At 40.1% G+C, this 17,849-nt stretch overlaps 1 protein-coding gene across 5 annotated transcripts in view; it reads left to right on the forward strand.

Moving 5' to 3' along the window:
- The first annotated feature begins 8,481 nt into the window (after window positions 1-8,481).
- The window catches only part of LOC119477027 (kelch-like protein 29), a 254,667-nt gene continuing 245,299 nt past the window's right edge, over window positions 8,482-17,849 (forward strand). For all 5 annotated transcript variants that reach the window (XM_037750803.1, XM_037750806.1, XM_037750804.1 and 2 more), the window contains exon 1: window positions 8,482-8,876. The gene's annotated coding sequence lies outside the window, so the exon portion shown is untranslated. The remainder of the gene's footprint in view (window positions 8,877-17,849) is intronic.

A 17,849-nucleotide genomic window follows, 5' to 3' on the forward strand; every position in this document is an offset into this window, starting at 1 on the left:
CAGCCCATTAACTCATCCAGCAGAAAACTGTCTGTTTCTGTCCAGCTGACGAATGTAATTTCAATATTCACTCCCATTTTAGCTCTGTTCCTGATCTCCACCAACTCCTGGGGGAAATATCTGTCTCTTTAGCTGCTAAATGCAGCCTTAAAGACACTTATTTTCAACCAACTAGTCACTAACTGTCTGTCTGCCATTTGGAGCTGGGCAAGTAGCATACAGTGGGTTTTTAGAGCTTTTCATTGAAAACTGCCTGTTTCAGCCATAAACGACACTATGAGAGCGACGAGTTAACACACTCAACATTAAAGGGAAACCAAAACAGTACGCTAAAATACGCCATAAAGCTTCACAGGTAAGGAGGGTAAATGGAGTCTGGTAACAATTCTCCTTGAAATACTGATTAAAGCTGCTTTAAATTGAAATGTTAATGGAAGTCATTTGGTTTTTCCCATTTGGTCAGTTTACACACCATTTATTTGTGTAAATGTCACTTTGGAGAAGCTTTAAAAAATAACAGTTAACTGTGTCTGACTGTAATGGTCCACTGGATAAATCTGCATTACAATTTACTATCAAGCTGCCCACAATATAACATATTTTTGCTTCTTACTATCAAACACACAATGTAGCCCGCTAAGTGTTCATTTTCAGTATTTAAATCTCTACATGCCAATTATCAAGCCAAGTAAGAAATGGAGCATTGTCCCTTGACCCTACTGATCATTCTGCTGTGTTTTTCAGTTCACACTCTGCAATGAACATTTGCACACCCACACACAGGCACACACCGACAATCAGACACAACGGACGCCAGACAACTCTGCAGAGTTGTGATGTAATTAGACTTGTTAATTGGAAGAGAGCCTTTCGCCACCTGCGGCAGCGAGAGTGTGAGTTTGTGGTCATCTCTAACAGAAATAGTCCTGTTAATTGTTTTGGTTTCCAGGCATCCATGGCGGAGGAGGAATGGGACAATACAATTTCTAGTTGCTCTCAAGTTACACCTCAAACAGCAAAAACCTGGTAGCATTAAGGGACATTGTGATCAATTTGCAGGCTTTATTGTCATAGGACTGGCAATTTAATTCACATTCCATGCATATAAAAAGCCACTTGAACATCACGGCGAGAATGGCAGCCATTCAACCACGTACTAACCACCTGCGTTCACAGACAAGGACGGAAGATAAGGAACATCCTACTTTACATCAAAAAATCTGTCTCAGACAAAGACAAGGCAAGACATACTTTGATATCTTCAGAGGGTGAGCAGCATAAATGTCATTATGATTTAACGCAGGCCAAGTACCTGCACCCAAAGGCCCTCCGTTAACAACATTTGCATTTTTAAAAACTTGGCATTGCTCCGCCATTCTCTTCCTCAGGAGCATCCTGAATGTAAATTTGTGTTGTTGTTGCTGGGAACCCTTTTTTAAGGATGCCCTGAATGTGCCTTGTTGAGGACGCTAACATGCATTAATTTTCCAAGGCTGATCAGAGAATCAAAGCAGCTAATTAATCATTTAAAAAAAAGCAAATTCTTTGGTGGTCAGACCATAATTTCCAAAGAAGACGTGGTTCGGAGACTGAACCGTTTCATTTCCAGACAGATATGGATTTCATAATGGATAAACACAGACTCACTGTCTCCTTCATTTCCCTCTAAGAGATAAATGTGTTGACTCTCCCCTTTTCTGTACTTAAAACAGTCACCCACACTAGGGTGGGGTCAATATAATATTATACTCTGTCATAGCTGCTGAAGACAGGAGGAAACTAACTAAAAGCTTATACGATTTGAAGAATTGTATCCTCACATAGATGGAAAAGATATTTTTTTTTCGCATTAAAACAAGATGAATCTGCTTTTTTATCATCCAGTGTTTGAAAATATAATTAACTAGGCCTATAATAAAACTGGGTGCTGCAATTAGCACAGGCATACAGTATATCCACAGCTATTGCTGTATTTAATTCAAAACCTTGTATCTTCCAAATCTCAAATTCCAGTGCATTTTAAGTTTATATTACTGCTGTAAAGACGACCTATTATGCTCATTTTTAGGTGCATACTTGTATTTTGGTATTTTCCTTCCCCACACTCCCTAAAAGCCAAATCTGCTCTGATTGGTCAGCTGGCCAAATGTTGATTGGTCAAGCGAATCAAACTCTTCCGACTCCGCTCCAGCTCCGCTCTAACTAGCTGTGTTTGAGGGCATGCCAAACTAGCCGTTAGGCAGGTATTATGCAAATGTGTTACCTGGTGACATCACCACGTTATGGAAGAAAAGGCAGGACTTCAAGGAAGGTGTTTCAGGCTGTTCAGGAGCAGTGTTTCTGAGGGGGGGAGAGTAAATGTCTTTGGAGTGGACTTTGGGCTTAGAGGATCTTTTACAGTACATGCATAAAAATCTATATAACACACTGAAGGAAAGGGAAAAGAGCACAAAAGCATAATAGGTCATCTTTAAAAGAGGTTTCATAAACCCAAGTCTGGCAGAATTGGGTCGCCCCATGGATTAGCATGTAATCCTTTAGCTGGAGTTGTTTTAATAAAACAGAATATAAGTTCTAGATTTGAATTCTAGCCCCTTATTCAGATGAATTTCATTAAATTTTACATATATTTATGGGGAAAAATCAATTATATTTGCATGGGAGTCAGTTCCAGTTGCTTCTAATCTATTCAGAATTGGGCTCAGGCAGGGTGTGTGTATAAAATAATACTGGTTATACAGTAACCTATATAGATACAGTCCTAAAAAACTCACTCCCTGTCATTCAGAAACACTTTTCACAACATTTAAAAACGCAGAGGTAGCACAAAAAACTTTAACTTGTTTTGTTGGGGCACACGCACACACAAAAAAGACAGTTACACAATACGGAACTGACACATTTGGCGCAGTACAAACTACTAGCATCATAGAAATATTGCAGAGAAGACAACACTGTTTGACAATGATGTACACTGACCGTAAAAGAACAGCAGTGGTGGAGCTGCAGCCCTGGCAAGGCTGGTAGAAGAAGCAGCATGGATGTCAAAGTGCAAAGTACAACTAGGCTGATGTATAGCCCCAAGTAAATAATAGATAGATAGAAGAGGATTGATATAGTCTGTGGAAGTGAATGAAAGCATCAGCCAAGAAGAGTAGAGGTTCACAGGTAGTTTTTGGCACACAGCCCCACAGCAGTTGTCTAACTATAACTTTAAAAAAAAAAAACTTGGACTAGACATTTAATTCTTTGTCTATTTTCATTCCATTCCTGTAGATCATACAGAAAATAAATCCACCGACGCCAAGATGAGATGAACTCAGATGCAGTTTGTTTTTGCCCACTGCCCCCTGAGCCCAATTACTGTTGTTTACAGGCTCCACATTTTGTCACATATAGGATACAGTAAAGGGCACGAGCAACACGCTGCCCTGCAGAATCACTGGCACTCTAGGTGAGTACAAAATAACCTGTGAAAGATATAAAAACAAGTTCCAACATGCCCAAAACAAACAGCGAAAATGATAGAAAATATGTATTTTTATTCAGATAAACCTTTGACATTTATTTTCCAAAGAGGTTCCTGTTTATTTTTGGATTAATATTAATATCACAACTTTTTCCACAAGTTCTTGTGAATGTGTTTATTCCCTGTTTTCTTAAATTCAACACACCTGCTATGCACGTGTGTAAAAAGATATAACTTCAATTACTTTTCCAAGCCTTTACTTCTGTCATTTAAAAACAAAATAATGTTTTTGTAGATTCTGATCTGTCCCAACACCAAACCTATCATGCAGAACACATTTAGGTTATCTCTTTGCTGTCACTGCAGATGCAGATACACTACAATTTTGTTAATTATCAAAATTATTGAACATGATACTCATTTTCCTTTGGGGGATTAATTCCATAAAACTGAGATCTCAGATAGGGAGCTTTATTTGTGCAATATAAAAGTCCTTTTTAATTCAAACCAGTACCTGCTGGCTCAGATTAAGCTCTACGACGAATCAGTACACGCCGTTGCACACCACCTCACATGCTGTTGTGGCTGAAAGGCACAGGTGGAAGACTTCTGAAATTACTGCGAAATAGAATTTGACCTCTGATAAGGCCCACTATCTATTCTGCCAAGTGTGACATTTTGATGAAACGCTGGTTGTCTCAGGAATGGGGAGCACTCATTTGACTTGTTTTAATTTATTTATTTTAGTTTGGAGTACATATACATAACTTATATGTGTGTGCATGGTGAACATGGTATTAATACTCCGCTAAAGTTTAGAGTGAGTACTTTACTATTTCAACTATTGTTTTGTCTTTTTAAAAAATTAGCCACAGCCATTCACACATCACAGCTAACCGTTCATTTTACACACTTCTAGATGTATGTCAAACAGTTTGTGTTCTCTTGTTAGAGGTTATTTCAGGGGTGTTAAAAAGTAGGCCAAGTAAAAAGAAGTAAGGGAAGATTGGGTAAGATGTCTCCCTTAAGAATAAAATCAATTTACTGTAAAATAACATTAAAAAAAAACATACAAACATATTTGGATATGAGTTGAACATGTGCAGGATGATGATGATGATGATGCATAAAAACACATTGTTGGGAGAAATAAATTGGTATAGTAGCCAAATTTGTTGTAATAGCACAAAACTGAAAATCTTGTACCCAAACTAAAACAAAATAAAATCCTAACCCATTAATGGATCATCTAGAAGTTTTAATCATTGTTAACTTTCCTTCAGGATAATCGTTTGTAGTTCAGGATGTCTTCTTCCAGCAAGCTTGCTAAACATGTTGACTAATTCTCGATAGCTAGGTATCTTACTTACAGTAAGTACCATTTTGAAGTATTTGTACTTGTCTCTGGCTAATTAAATTACATTCAGTGGTGGAAGTAGCACTCTGATCTTCTACTAAAGTAAAAGTACTTATACCACAGTGTAGAAATACTCCGTTGCAACGAAAAGTCCTGTATTCAAAAGTAAAAATACACAAGTATTAGCATCAAAATATACTTAATGTACCCAAAATAAAAGTGCTCATTACGCAGAATGGCCCATTTTAGTATAATATAGGTATGCTATATCTTGTTATTGGAATATAATTGTTGATGCATTCTTGTGTTCATCACTTTAATGTTGCAGCTGGTAATTAATTTATTTAGATATTATATATATATATATACACACTACTTTATATACTGCTGGGTAGCTTGTGAATTCCCCCCACAAGGGTCAAAATCATGTTGATACAATAAAATCCTAATTTAGCAGTTGATTGTATTTTGTATTATTCATTTTAATCTGTAAAGCTAGAAACTAAAGTAAAAAGTACAATGTTTACCTCTGAGATGTAGTGCAGTAAAAGTATAAAGTAGCATAAAATGGAAATACACAAGTAGTAAAAGTACCACAAATTTGTGCTACAGTTCTTGAGTAAATGTACCTTTCCACCACTGATTAAATGTTTGTGGCACATCATCAAGACTAAAGTAACTGCATTGGATATGTTTTGCAACAAAATGGCAGCCTTTTCTCCAACAATTAACACACCATAGCCCTTTTTCACTAAAACATTTTTAATTTGTCATCACAGGTGTTACTAATAACATTAGCGTTGGCTCTGTTATATATGATGTGTCCCAGTAAGCCATGACAGTGTGACAGTGACTCAGCATGCACAATGAACTGAAGCAGCTAAATGGAATTCAGCCATCATTAATTCTATTATTTACACCTGTGCCAGTCACTGTGGGCGTAGACTTATTCTACTATATCTCTATGCTTTAGGTGTTATTCACTTGAGGCTGATTAGACCCCTGCCCAGGAAAAAAAACATGACGTCACCAAACATAACTGGTTCCACCCCAACACGTGCTTGATAGAGATGTCAATCAAACAGGCTGTACAATCCCACGCAGCCCCTATAGAGGACTAATCAAGCACATTAAGTGAAAACACCTGTGTGGGTGTACCATCTGTGTAAACAGCATAGGGGCAAGTAAACAGTTATTAATACAACAGTAAACCAATAGATTCTCATGGATTCTGCATCACGCGTGACTGACAGGGTGATAATCCATCAGGTGAGCACAAATAGCTCTGTTACGCACCAACTAGAAAGCTTTAGAGGGGGGTTGTGAAGATATGGACAGTGTTTAAAGGTCCCATGTGTGGTCGAAAACTGTGGATTAGACGGTTCCTTTGTTAATTCCTCAGTTAATTGCCCCCCAGTAAATAGCCCTATCTATAAGAGGCAGCCAAGATAAGAGCTGGTCAAATTATCTAAAAAAGCTGCTAAATGGAATTTGTCTAATTTTACTGTTTACACCTATTGGGACATGCCAAAATGTCTTCTTCTGTGAAAAAAAGCCCTGCTCTTTTAATACCATGGCTGTCTTTTTCCTTCAAATATCCCTTCTTCTCCTCGTCCCTGCTTGAGCGCATCACATTTCTCATTGTGTTCACGGAAAAAAGTGGTTAGGAAAAAGCTCAAAGGACATTTGGAGAGCCCTGTTGATTTCCATTCAAGCCCCTCTAATCAGGGGTTGATTTACAACCGGGATGCAAAGTGAATGTAATTACCAGCATTTAACTAGCAGGTATAGGGTGGAAAAGCAGCAGTGCTCTCTGGGTACTGCAGGACCCTTTTGGAGAGATTTTGACCTGTGAAAAGCTTTCTTTCTTTTTCTTATAAGCACTTCTTCATAGCCGGTTTGGAATATGTTTAACTGCAAGTGGGTATTTCAAAATGACACTCTTATTGTACATCGAGAGCAGGGGTCACCAACCTTTTTGAAACTGAGAGCTACTTCAAGGGTACTAAGTAGTACAAAGGGCTACTTGTTTGATACAAACTTCCTGAATAACAAAGTTCCACAGATCACCTTTTAATAATAATATATGTGAAGAGACTGTCTGATCACATGTCAATGTGAATTATTTCTCACAATAATTATTAACAATGACTTCCACAACAATAATGGTAGGAAACACAGATATATTTAAACATGCAACATTTATTTCTGTTAATCTGTTTCAACATTTGAAAGTCAAAGGACACATCACCTCTCTGATATTTTTGTAAATATCTTTCTTGACAGTTTTGTATGAATAAGCACATTTGTATCATTTTTGTTCAAAATCACACCTGTTATATTTTTGTACAAATTATCACTTCTAACATTTTTTTAGGAAATCATTAACTGTCATATCTTCAAATCATGTCTCGTTTGTACTAACCACTACCTTTGTAACAGTCTCTAGATTCTATAGACTTTAAAGGTCCCATATTATGCTCATTTTCAGGTTCATGCTTGTATTTTATGTTTCTACTAGAACATGTTTACATGCTGTAATGTTAAAAAAATATATATATTTTCCTCATACTGTCAGCTTGAATATACCTGTTTTTACCCCTCTGTCTGAAACGCTCCGTTTTTGCGCATTTTGACGGAATTGCACCAGAATTGCATTAACATTGCTAGTCAACAGCTTAGGTCCATGTGTACTTCTTGTCAGCTGATGACATTCACATACACTGCAACCAGGAAATAAACTGGGACACATTTAGAATGTTTTACGTTTAAAATTGTGTAAAGAGTCTAAATATTGTAGATTCGTGACATCACGAATGGGCAGAAATCCTGACAGCTTGTTTCAAACGCAGAGTTTCTGAATACGGGCTGTGTGTATTTCCCTGTGGATTGAGTGTTTCGATACTTTCACAGTATTTATATAAGACTTAAAGGTCCCATATTATAAAAAAGTGAGATTTTCATGCTTTTTTATAATAAAGCAGGCTTAAGTCCTATATAAATACTGTGAAAGTATCGAAACATTCAATCCACAGGGAAATTCACACAGCCCGTATTCAGAAACTCTGCATTTGAAACAAGCCGTTAGGATTTCTGTCCATTCGTGATGTCATGAATATACAATATTTAGATCCTTGACACAATTTTAAACGTAAAACATTCTAAATGTGTCCCAGTTTATTTCCTGGTTACAGTGTATGTGAATGTCATCAGCTGACAGGAAGTACACATGGACCCACGCTGTTGACTATAGCAATGTTAATGCAGTTCTGTTGCAATTCCGTCAAAATGCGCTAAAATGGAGCGTTTCAGACAGAGGGTAAATACAGGTATATTCAGGTCGACAGTATGAGGAAAATAAAGTTTTTTTTTAACATTAAAGCATGTAAACATGTTCTAGTAGGAACACAAAATACAAGTATGAAACTGAAAATGAACATAATATGGGACCTTTAAGCCTGCTTTATAATAAAAAAAAAACATGAAAATCTCACTTTTTTATAATATGGGACCTTTAAACAAACATCTCGACTTGCATGAACCTCCAGTAGCCCCTTGACTTTATTGTCCATACTGGTGCTGTAGTGGTGGAGGACACACAGCTCTGCGCAATTACGCACGGTGGCAGGTAGGAGGCGCTGTAGGGCCGGTGTGAACACAACTCAAAGTGAAAGGGGAGGAGCAGCATCGAGAGAAAAGTGGCCACACGGTGTGCCAGCCTCGTCCAAGCAAGCAAGCAAGCAAGCAGCAGCAGTCGCTTACATCTCCAGATCCAACCACCGCGGAGGGAGCACAAGAAACAAGCGTCTTTTGGCCAAAGTCCCACCAGGTGACGCGCAGCGCGGCGCTACTAGACAGACAGGCGACTTACCGAGCAGCTCTCAGCCGCTACCGGCACACAGCGGCGCTCCTCTCGCTGTACAATGCAACAGCGGGTCTTTGCGGGATAAAGACAGCATTCATACACAAGCAGGCAGCGTCGTAGCAGACAAAAAACAAGGACAAACGCCGGGAGGACAGGAGCAGCGCGCGACCGGAGAGAGAGGAGAGGTAAGAGCTCAGTCAGTCGGCGGAGAGGTGGAAGCAGTTTCACCCTGCTGCTGACTTTTATGTACATTTCTGACGTGCTCGGTGTGAGTTCACACGGCACTTGTCCTATCATGAATGAATGAATGAGAAGGAGGATCATCAGTTTCACTGCCACCCCTCTTAGCTGAGGACCAGAGCCCAACAAATGGTGTGTGTGTGTGTGCGTGTGTGCGGCGCTCACGTTGTGCGCAAGCGCTCCTAGGAGGAAGGAAAAAACTTCATGTCTTTTTAGAGCTTTGTGACAGAAGCTGAGAGGGTTTAGGGGAAATAGTGAAGTAGTGGTCCACCAAGGGACAAACACATGGGGACTGCCACAGATGATTTATTTCTTATAAGCAGAATAAAACTTGACTTAAATCAGTATGAAATAGTCTAAATTCATGTCAGAAATCCTTTTAATAATGAGTAAACTATTGTGCAAACACATGGTGACTGCCACAGATGATTTATTTCTTCTAAGCATTATACAATTTGACTTAAAATCAGTTTAATTTAGTATGAAATAGTCTAAATTGTGACAGAAGCTGAGAGGGTTATAGTGTATAGTATATAGAGGGAAATAGTGAAGTAGGCTATAGTGGTCCACCAAAAGGACCAACACATGGTGACTGCCACAGATGATTTATTCCTTATAAGCATAATAAAACTTGACTTAAATTAGTATGAAATAGTCTAAATTCATGTCAGAAATTCTTTAATAATGAGTAAACTATTGTGTCTGTAAACTAATGTTATGTGGCTTTACATCTTTTGAATATATGGTTGCACAGCTTTTCCCAAAATAAACAATTCCATTAATAAAACTTGAATTAATTTAGTATGAAATAGTCTAAATTCATGTCAGAAATCCTTTTAATAATGAGTGAACTATCGTGCAAAAAATAAAGCAAACTAATGCTATGTGGCTTTTACATCTTTTGAATTTATGCTTGCACCGCTTTCCCAAAATAAACAATTCCATTAATATCACAAGTGCATATTTAAACCAGTTCACCATGCAGTCTGCATCCTAGCCCCAGACTCTGCTGCAAGTGTGTGTCCAAATGTATTTATAAAAATCCTATTCTTATATTCTACAGATGTACAGTATATAACTTGTATAGCCTGCAGCACGCAAAGACTACCATCCTTCCAGACAACAAAGCATTACTCATCACAAGTCCCATCTGTTGTTACAGTGAAGGGCTGTACCCTTGGCTGTGAAGTAGAGCGCTGCTTGTGAGGGACTGCTGAGCCTTTATCCATGCACAAAGTTGCCATCCATTTAGAAATGATGCCACTTCTTCCATGACAAGCAGTGTTTAATTTATTTAGGGGGTGAGGTTGGTACTAATCATATAGCATTAATGCATGTAATCTTTATTTAATACGATTCATTGTCAACTCTTGTACCTATAATGATACTTGTCAGTCCTCACTGGTACCTGATGCTTGTGTTTACGAGCCCTGGTGTGTTACTAGCCTATATATATAAGTAGATGTACAGCCACCAGCTTGACTGTATGTGCTCCGATTCATAAATTCATGCACCCCCGGTGTTGTTTTTGTATTAACATATGGAGCAGTAGCAGGACACACTTCCCAAACTGATGACATTTGAAAACCTTAGCAGGCTATCGTGCATCAAGGCGGGGATTAAAGGCATTAAGTCCTAGTCATCCACGAACAGGCAGGCAGCCCTGCACTCGACGAGGTAAGACAATGCATTTGCCTCAGAGCTGGGGGCTATTTAGCAGGGGTCTTCTCGCCTCATCTGCTCCGTATGACGGAGAATTGTCTCTGCATATTTTTGGAATAACCACCCACTGTAGGTGGTGGATTACGCAGCAGCAGCAACATACAGAGGTGTGTGTGCAGCCTCATTGTCAGGCACCTCTGTTGGAAGTATTGTGGTCTCCCCAGTTTGTCACAAGCTTCTTTGCAATAAACTCAATCAGGGATAATGCTTCTTTATCAAACGTGATTTGGAGTTGGCCTGGGGACCCACTTTGGCCTGTGGAATTAATTTTGAAATTACCCCCAAGGCATTTATCCCATTAGTAAAGGCCAAGCGAAAAGCGACTCCTGTTGTTATGGTCAGCAAATTTCAATACTGTAGCTCAGGGCTGTTTATTTTGTTTTTTATTCACCCATTTTTTTCCCTGAGAGAAGCAGGGTAAGGAGTTCACAATTTGATTGGTGTGTGTTTTATCACCAGGCTGTAAATACAAGGCAAAGCAGGTAGGACTGTAAAAAATGCCGTACAGTATCTTCTTGCACTCGAATGAAGTTGTGATCCGCTGCTTTTCGCCCTCTGGTGATGGACTGCAGTTTAAAGGGAGTCCAGAGAACAGAAGCTGCGCCAAGCTTTTCTCCAACAAACACGACCGCAGAAAGCCAGGTTTCTCAGTGTTTTTCATGTAACAGCAGTCAGATGAACATAATGATGCCTCGGCTGGTGCAAGGCAGGCAGGCAGCGGCTCGGAGGAGATGGAGCCATTTCCACTGTCTCCTTTTTAAGAATGCACATATAATGCCTCTGTTTATCTGCACCTGTTTTTCAAAGGCAAATATTAGCGTGCGAATGTAGCCGGCAATTACGCTGATTCTGTCGGAGCAGTGGGTATTAGAAGGACCAATCTGGACCAACCCGCCCCCCCATCAGAATGAAAGGGAAGAGCAATTGTGCTTGTTTTTATGCCATTTGCTAGACAATGAACTCCATTTTCTCCAATTTTTTTTTTTGTAATCACATTTCGAAGACATGCTCTACATTTTTAACACATTTTCAGTGATCAAAATGTCTTCCATAGGCTACTTTGAGTCTATATGCGCATTTATTCAGCGTATAATTTAGCTGTTATACAAATGCAGAGGTCAAAGGCCATTCAAAGATGCAATGTTGAGCATAAGCTGCTTTTTTTGGTCATTTCTTTGTCCACCGCTCACCTGGCGAAACTCTTTGTTGGTAGCAGGAGAGATAATGATCGTAGCTACATACATGGTTACAAAGAACAGCCTCCACACGCTGGAATCTCACACTCAATTAAAAATAGTGTCCTAATCCTAGCGTGTGGAAGCTTTCCTTTGTGGTTTTGGTTCGAAAATGTTCAATGGATTGAGGGGAAAACATTTGTAATCATTTGCACCGCTTTAATATGCCTGCAGTTGAAAAAGCTGTGATCAAATTCTCGTATTCTATTATGACAAGTAGGCGACATTGAGGAAATAATTTTAAAATGATCCAGGTGTTCACCAGAACAGCATCTTTTTTTTTTTACTAAATTGGGGTAATTTAACATGTCCTTATTGACTTTAAACTCAGTGTTGCTTTGTGGTAGTTTAACATTTTCTCAGGCGTCAGAGAAGAAGAATTCTTTTGTTTGTGATTTACAGATGGCGCTTGATCCACGAGAATATACTGTAAGAGCCTCTTGAACCTGGAGTGCATCATGTTGTTGCACACAGATATGAAGCTAATTATAACCACAGCTAAAACGAAATGCAAAGGAGGGGTTGGAGCACCTGCAGCATGGGCGAGATTGGAGCAAATATGATTTAAAAAAAAGAGTAATTTTTATAAAACGGTCGCTATATCCTGACAGTAGTACATGAACCAGGTAACCTGAAAACTAGATATTTTAAAGCCTGAAAACAGTTCCATGAGGAGGTGCAGAAGTCTAGTTATCTCTCAGAACACTTGAATTACAATATGCTGAAAGGTTATTATGGAATTTTTTGCCCAATGATGCCAAAAATATTCTGCCTACTGCCACTTTAAAGGTGCTAAATTCTATATTCTGAGAATTAATATAGCAGCAAATAACTTTGCTATGTAAAGATGTAGAGGAGTAATGTCGTCATGAGCAGAGAATGAAAAAAAATTATGATAATACATTTTATTTGGTGGCGCCTTTCAAGACACCCAAGGACACCTTACAAAGATAGAATTAAACTCAAACAGACAAAAACAGCCAGACATGACAAAGAAGCATTTATGTGTGTGTGTGTGTGTGTGTGTGTGTGTGTGTGTGTGTGTGTGTGTGTGTGTGTGTGTGTGTGTGTGTGTGTGTGTGTGTGTGTGTGTGTGTGTGTGTGTGTGTGTGTGTGTGTGTGTGTGTGTGTGTGTGTGTGTGTGTGTGTGTGTGTGTGTGTGTGTGTGTGTGTGTGTGTGTGTGTGTGTGTGTGTGTGTGTGTGTGTGTGTGTGTGTGTGTGTGTGTGTGTGTGTGAGCGTCGCCCACTGGCTAGCTCACGGCCGTCGCTCTGCTCTGCTCTCATACGGCGTTTACAGCTGATAACGTTGTTGCCAAAGCGTAGCGCCCACCCTCCTGTTTCCCCCTCAGCTAAACGCTGTTAGCTCTGTCAGCACTTGTCATTGTTGTTTGCACTATTTACCTCTGTTTGCACCTTTAGCTGCGCGCCGCTGGCTTCCTGTCGCCATGTTGAGAGGAAATAGAAAATGCTCCCAATCCCGTGTTTAGCACATTTTAAAGGGACTGTTTGTAACTTTTTACACGTATAAGTCTACCGGGTCGGTGTCCCATGCGCGCTAGCGTGTGGCTACGCTGTTCAGACTCCAACATAATCTACACGGAAGCACCAATACCGCAAAGTTATATCTAGTGAAGCCCGTCTTACAAAACAGTGTTGGCGGCGGCCTTAGTACGCGGGAGAGAGCGTAGCTTTGGTCTCCAGGGCCGGAGTCTCTGCTGTACTCTGCTCCACTGCCTGCCTGCCTTCAATCACACGCCGCGCTCGATCTCGCTCCACATCACGTTCATGCGCGCACACTACACACTGCAGAAGACTTCGTAGCTCTGAGAATATCTAGTGAATGTACAGCGGATGTTTGTGCAGAAATAACTGCTAAGCAGCTGAAATATAGAGTGATATTGTGGTTTTAGCTGACGTGTGTCGCCTCACTGTTTTGAGCGATGCTCGTTCATGTCTATGTAGAGCGAGCACAAGCGCGAGCCCGACGCTGACTTTCGTTGACTTAACGGCCACAGGTGTCGCTGTTAACAAGCATTTCTGATTCTTACAAACAGTCCCTTTAAACAAACTAGATATAACATGTTTAATTAGTGAGTAGGTGTAAGTTAACCGGCTCCTGGCAGTAGCTTCATATTTACCGCACAGACTTGAAAGTGGTATCAATCTTCTTGTCTAACGCTTGGCAAGAAAGCGTATTTCCAAAATGTCAAGGTGGTTAAATTTTTGTGTCACATGGTTCTTGCCACGGAGACCAAATGATGTTTTCCAGCAGTTCTTAGACACAGGGTAGCCTAAACAGGGGTCTTGGGTTGGGTCCCTTAAAGTCACTTTAACCTATTCAAATACATATACTTGTTGTTTTTTACTCGTGCTTGTTTTTTTTTCCACTTGAAACTTGTAAATTGAATTCCCCCCAGCAATCACTGCGTTAAGAAATGGAGCCTATTGCTACAGCCCACATTAAGTGGTGCCACACAGTTAGCCGAGTGCAGCGCGCATATCAAGGCGGCAGCATCTTTTTTTTCCTTTTCAAGTATAGTCATGCTGAAGTGGCGAAAGCGGCAGTTAAATGACAGCAGGACCAAACTTAAGATTATTCTTACCTGTTGGAGACAACAGCCGCATCCGAGCTTTACCCGCGGCCCGCAGTCAAGTTAATTGCTCTCAAGTGGCAACCGAAGCAGGCTCCGTTTAACTCAGTCATTTGAAAAGATGCAGCCTCTCATTGATCACGGTGGGTTTTCATGATGTCCCGGCCATATTTAAAAGTGTATCAAAGGTAACGGGTTTTGATAGCAAAAAGAGTTGAGAGAATGCTTGATCTGTCTCGAGTCGGTTGACTGTGTGCAGCTTTGATATCAACACGATGAAGGTGTTTTCAGGGGAAGGAGGAGGAGAGGATAGCATTTTCTTCTAAGGCAAAGCAGATTGAGGCCATGCTTTTTTTTGCCATCAGGTGCTTTTAAAATCACACCTGTAAATAAGTTGTGACTGTAAAGTTTGGAGTTTCTATTAATATGGATTTTCTAATTTCATTTCTGTAGCCAAGTTAGCTGAGACATTGAGGAAAAACTGGAGCCATCCCTCAATACTGAAAGGCGTGCCCCCTTTCTTTAAGGACAACAAAGATGAGTTTGTTCTCGGCTCAAACATTTCAGGGCGAATTTTTCATCTTTACCAACGGTGCAGAATCTGTCTTCCACTACTCCCACTGCAGCCTTTATGCTTCCCTTATTGCGTTTGCGGTGGCAGTGATATCTTTGCTTGAATACGCTGTTGAATATTTAGCATCAGAGGTTATTACAAAGCATAATATACTTGCTAATGTACGCGGGGCAAAAGGCCGTGAGCGAAACGCTGTGCTTCCCAAGCTCTTTAGAGATCAGTGAACTATGAAAGGCAGTCGCTTCAGTAGCCCTCTTGAACACAGTCACTGAAGGGCTAGTGATGCTGGTATCATATTTCTAAAAAGCCTGCAGTTTCCCTGTACAGAGACCCGAATGGTCTCAGAATGCACTAAGCTGTGAACCTCCTACGTCCGTGGAGATTTGAGTCGGTAGCTCCCTTTTCAAATGTTAGTTTGTGGCATTTTAAATAAGGATTTTAATTCTGAAATTGAGACATTTCAATAACATTTGATTGGACTTGCTGAATTATTTTTAATAGCTTGTGTTTGTGAATGGTAAACTATCATTGTATCATTTTGATTGAATTATATATTATAAGCATTTGGAGTATTTTGTACATGCATTTTAATATTTGATATACAGTATATCTTACAGCACATTTAGATGTATATTAGTAAAGAATAGAGTTTTAGCAGATTAATCTTCCATTATTATTCCATCATTTCATCATTATTATTCCACATCTTATATCGAGGACCCTCAGATCAACTGACCAGTTGCTTCTGACTGTCCCGAGGTCTAGGTTGAAGCTCAGGGGTGACCGAGCCTTTGCAGTTGCAGCTCCAAAGCTCTGGAACGCTCTGCCTCCACATGTTCGGCTGTCCCCCATACTGCCTGTTTTTAAATCAAACCTCAAAACGCACTTTTATTCCTTGGCTTTTGGCTCGGCCTGAGAGTTGACTATTTTAATCCTTTTTCCTTTCCTATTGGTCTTAACGCTCTTGTTATTTTAATGTCCTGTTGGTTTTAAGTTGGTCATAGTGTTTTATTGTGTTGTTTTTATGTATAATTGTACTGCACTTTGGTCAACTTTTGTTGTTTTTAAATGTGCTTTATAAATAAATTTGGATTGGATTGGATTATCTTTTACTTTTTCAATCCATTTGCTTGAAAAAACTCTATTCCCATAAAATAAAAGAAACTAACCAGCAGCCTTGAAGTGCATACTCTTTTGTAGACCCATCCATGTTGTCCAGCACATACATGCATACATTCGTTGAGAGCCGTGCATTAGCCCGTGTCGTAGTGTTATCGTGGCCTTAATATTTTCTATGTAGTCCATCAGCTGTGCTTTTCCAGGAAGAAGAGCCAAGCTACGCTGCCCGACAAAATGCTGGGACTCATTAGGCCCCCGAGCAAGCAAACTGACACCACGAGCCAGGGCCAAGGGCCATACTTACCAGATAAGGACCCAATTCCAAATTTACCTATAGCTTTAACCCAATGTCATTTCATGCGGTGTTTGGTTTCCCCAAGAAAAAAAAAACCCAGTTAGCCTTTTCTGAGGGCAAAATGTAAAGGCATTACCATAATTTTAATACCCACACAAACGGTTTAAATTCACTTGACATGTTTGGGGACAGGGGGCGAGGATTTGGTTTGGACCCGGGGGCCTGCAGGGCTTCATCTCGGGGCCCCTGCAGTCTGTAGGCTGCTGTGTGGTGAGTGGCTCCACGGGGTGCAGGTTAAGCCTGTTAGCCCCATATGATGACACTGCAGGTTTGCTCCATGGATGAGGGCGGGGGGATGGGAGGGGAGAGATGGGAAGGAGGTGGACATGGAAAATCGTTTCCATCTTGTAGCTCATCACCGCCGCCACAACCACCGCCGTGTTTCGTTTGTTTATGCAGGTTCCCATTAAGCCTGGCTACAGGAGTATTTCTGCTCTGTGGCTATCTGACAGCCACAGCTCCCCTGGCGTCTCTTTTATGAACCTTAGTCATTTTAATAAGGTGTATTTTACTATCTTATCTCTACTTTGGAATAAACATCATCTATAATAAAGGTATAAAATCTATTCTAGGTATGTCTGCGCTGTTAAAAAATGCAGAATATACCAGACATTATTTGAGAGTGCGTTGGCCCCATTTAGAAGGACATGGATGTATTATGTAATAATTTATTTGAAATTGAATAATTGAATATGCCTCGAGGAGAAGCGAGGCTTTAAAAGGGAGGCCCGCCGGAGCAGGTTTTTGAGGTGGAATGTCAGACTCGAACCAGCTCTGTCCGCTTGAGGCAAACCAGACTTCAAATTACTTCAAGAGGAAAACAAATTTCACCGGTCACTGAAGTCACTTGAACTCATTTCCCCCCCGCCTTTCTTCTTGGAAACCATAAGAAATTACAGTAAAACTATTTGCCACTGTCATTTGAGTGAGGCCACTGCACAACAGCGGTATGTTGTTTATGCGCTGCAGTAATTCCACTGTGGAGTGTTTTTTGCCTTTTGTCTTTGGTATTCACATGAAAAGAAAGCATATTAAATATTTGATATCACGCAGGCTTTCCTTTCCCGGTAATCTTCTGAAATCATTATATGACCATTATACATTATAAAGAATAACCAGAACTGACAGTTTTTTCGTTCGCCCGCATCTAGCAATATCACTGCTTCTTTATCATCCTATTATGTCTTTTTGTTTTCAAGGGATCGGCTCGTTCTGCAAAACTCCAAATCAGTCCACTAAGGAACGAATATGTAAATAGTTCACATTTAATGGAAGTATACGTAACCGCGACTTACAGCCATGTCTGATTTGCATACTCCCA

The sequence above is a fragment of the Sebastes umbrosus genome, chromosome 18, assembly GCF_015220745.1.
Source record: "Sebastes umbrosus isolate fSebUmb1 chromosome 18, fSebUmb1.pri, whole genome shotgun sequence".
Lineage (NCBI taxonomy): Eukaryota > Metazoa > Chordata > Actinopteri > Perciformes > Sebastidae > Sebastes > Sebastes umbrosus.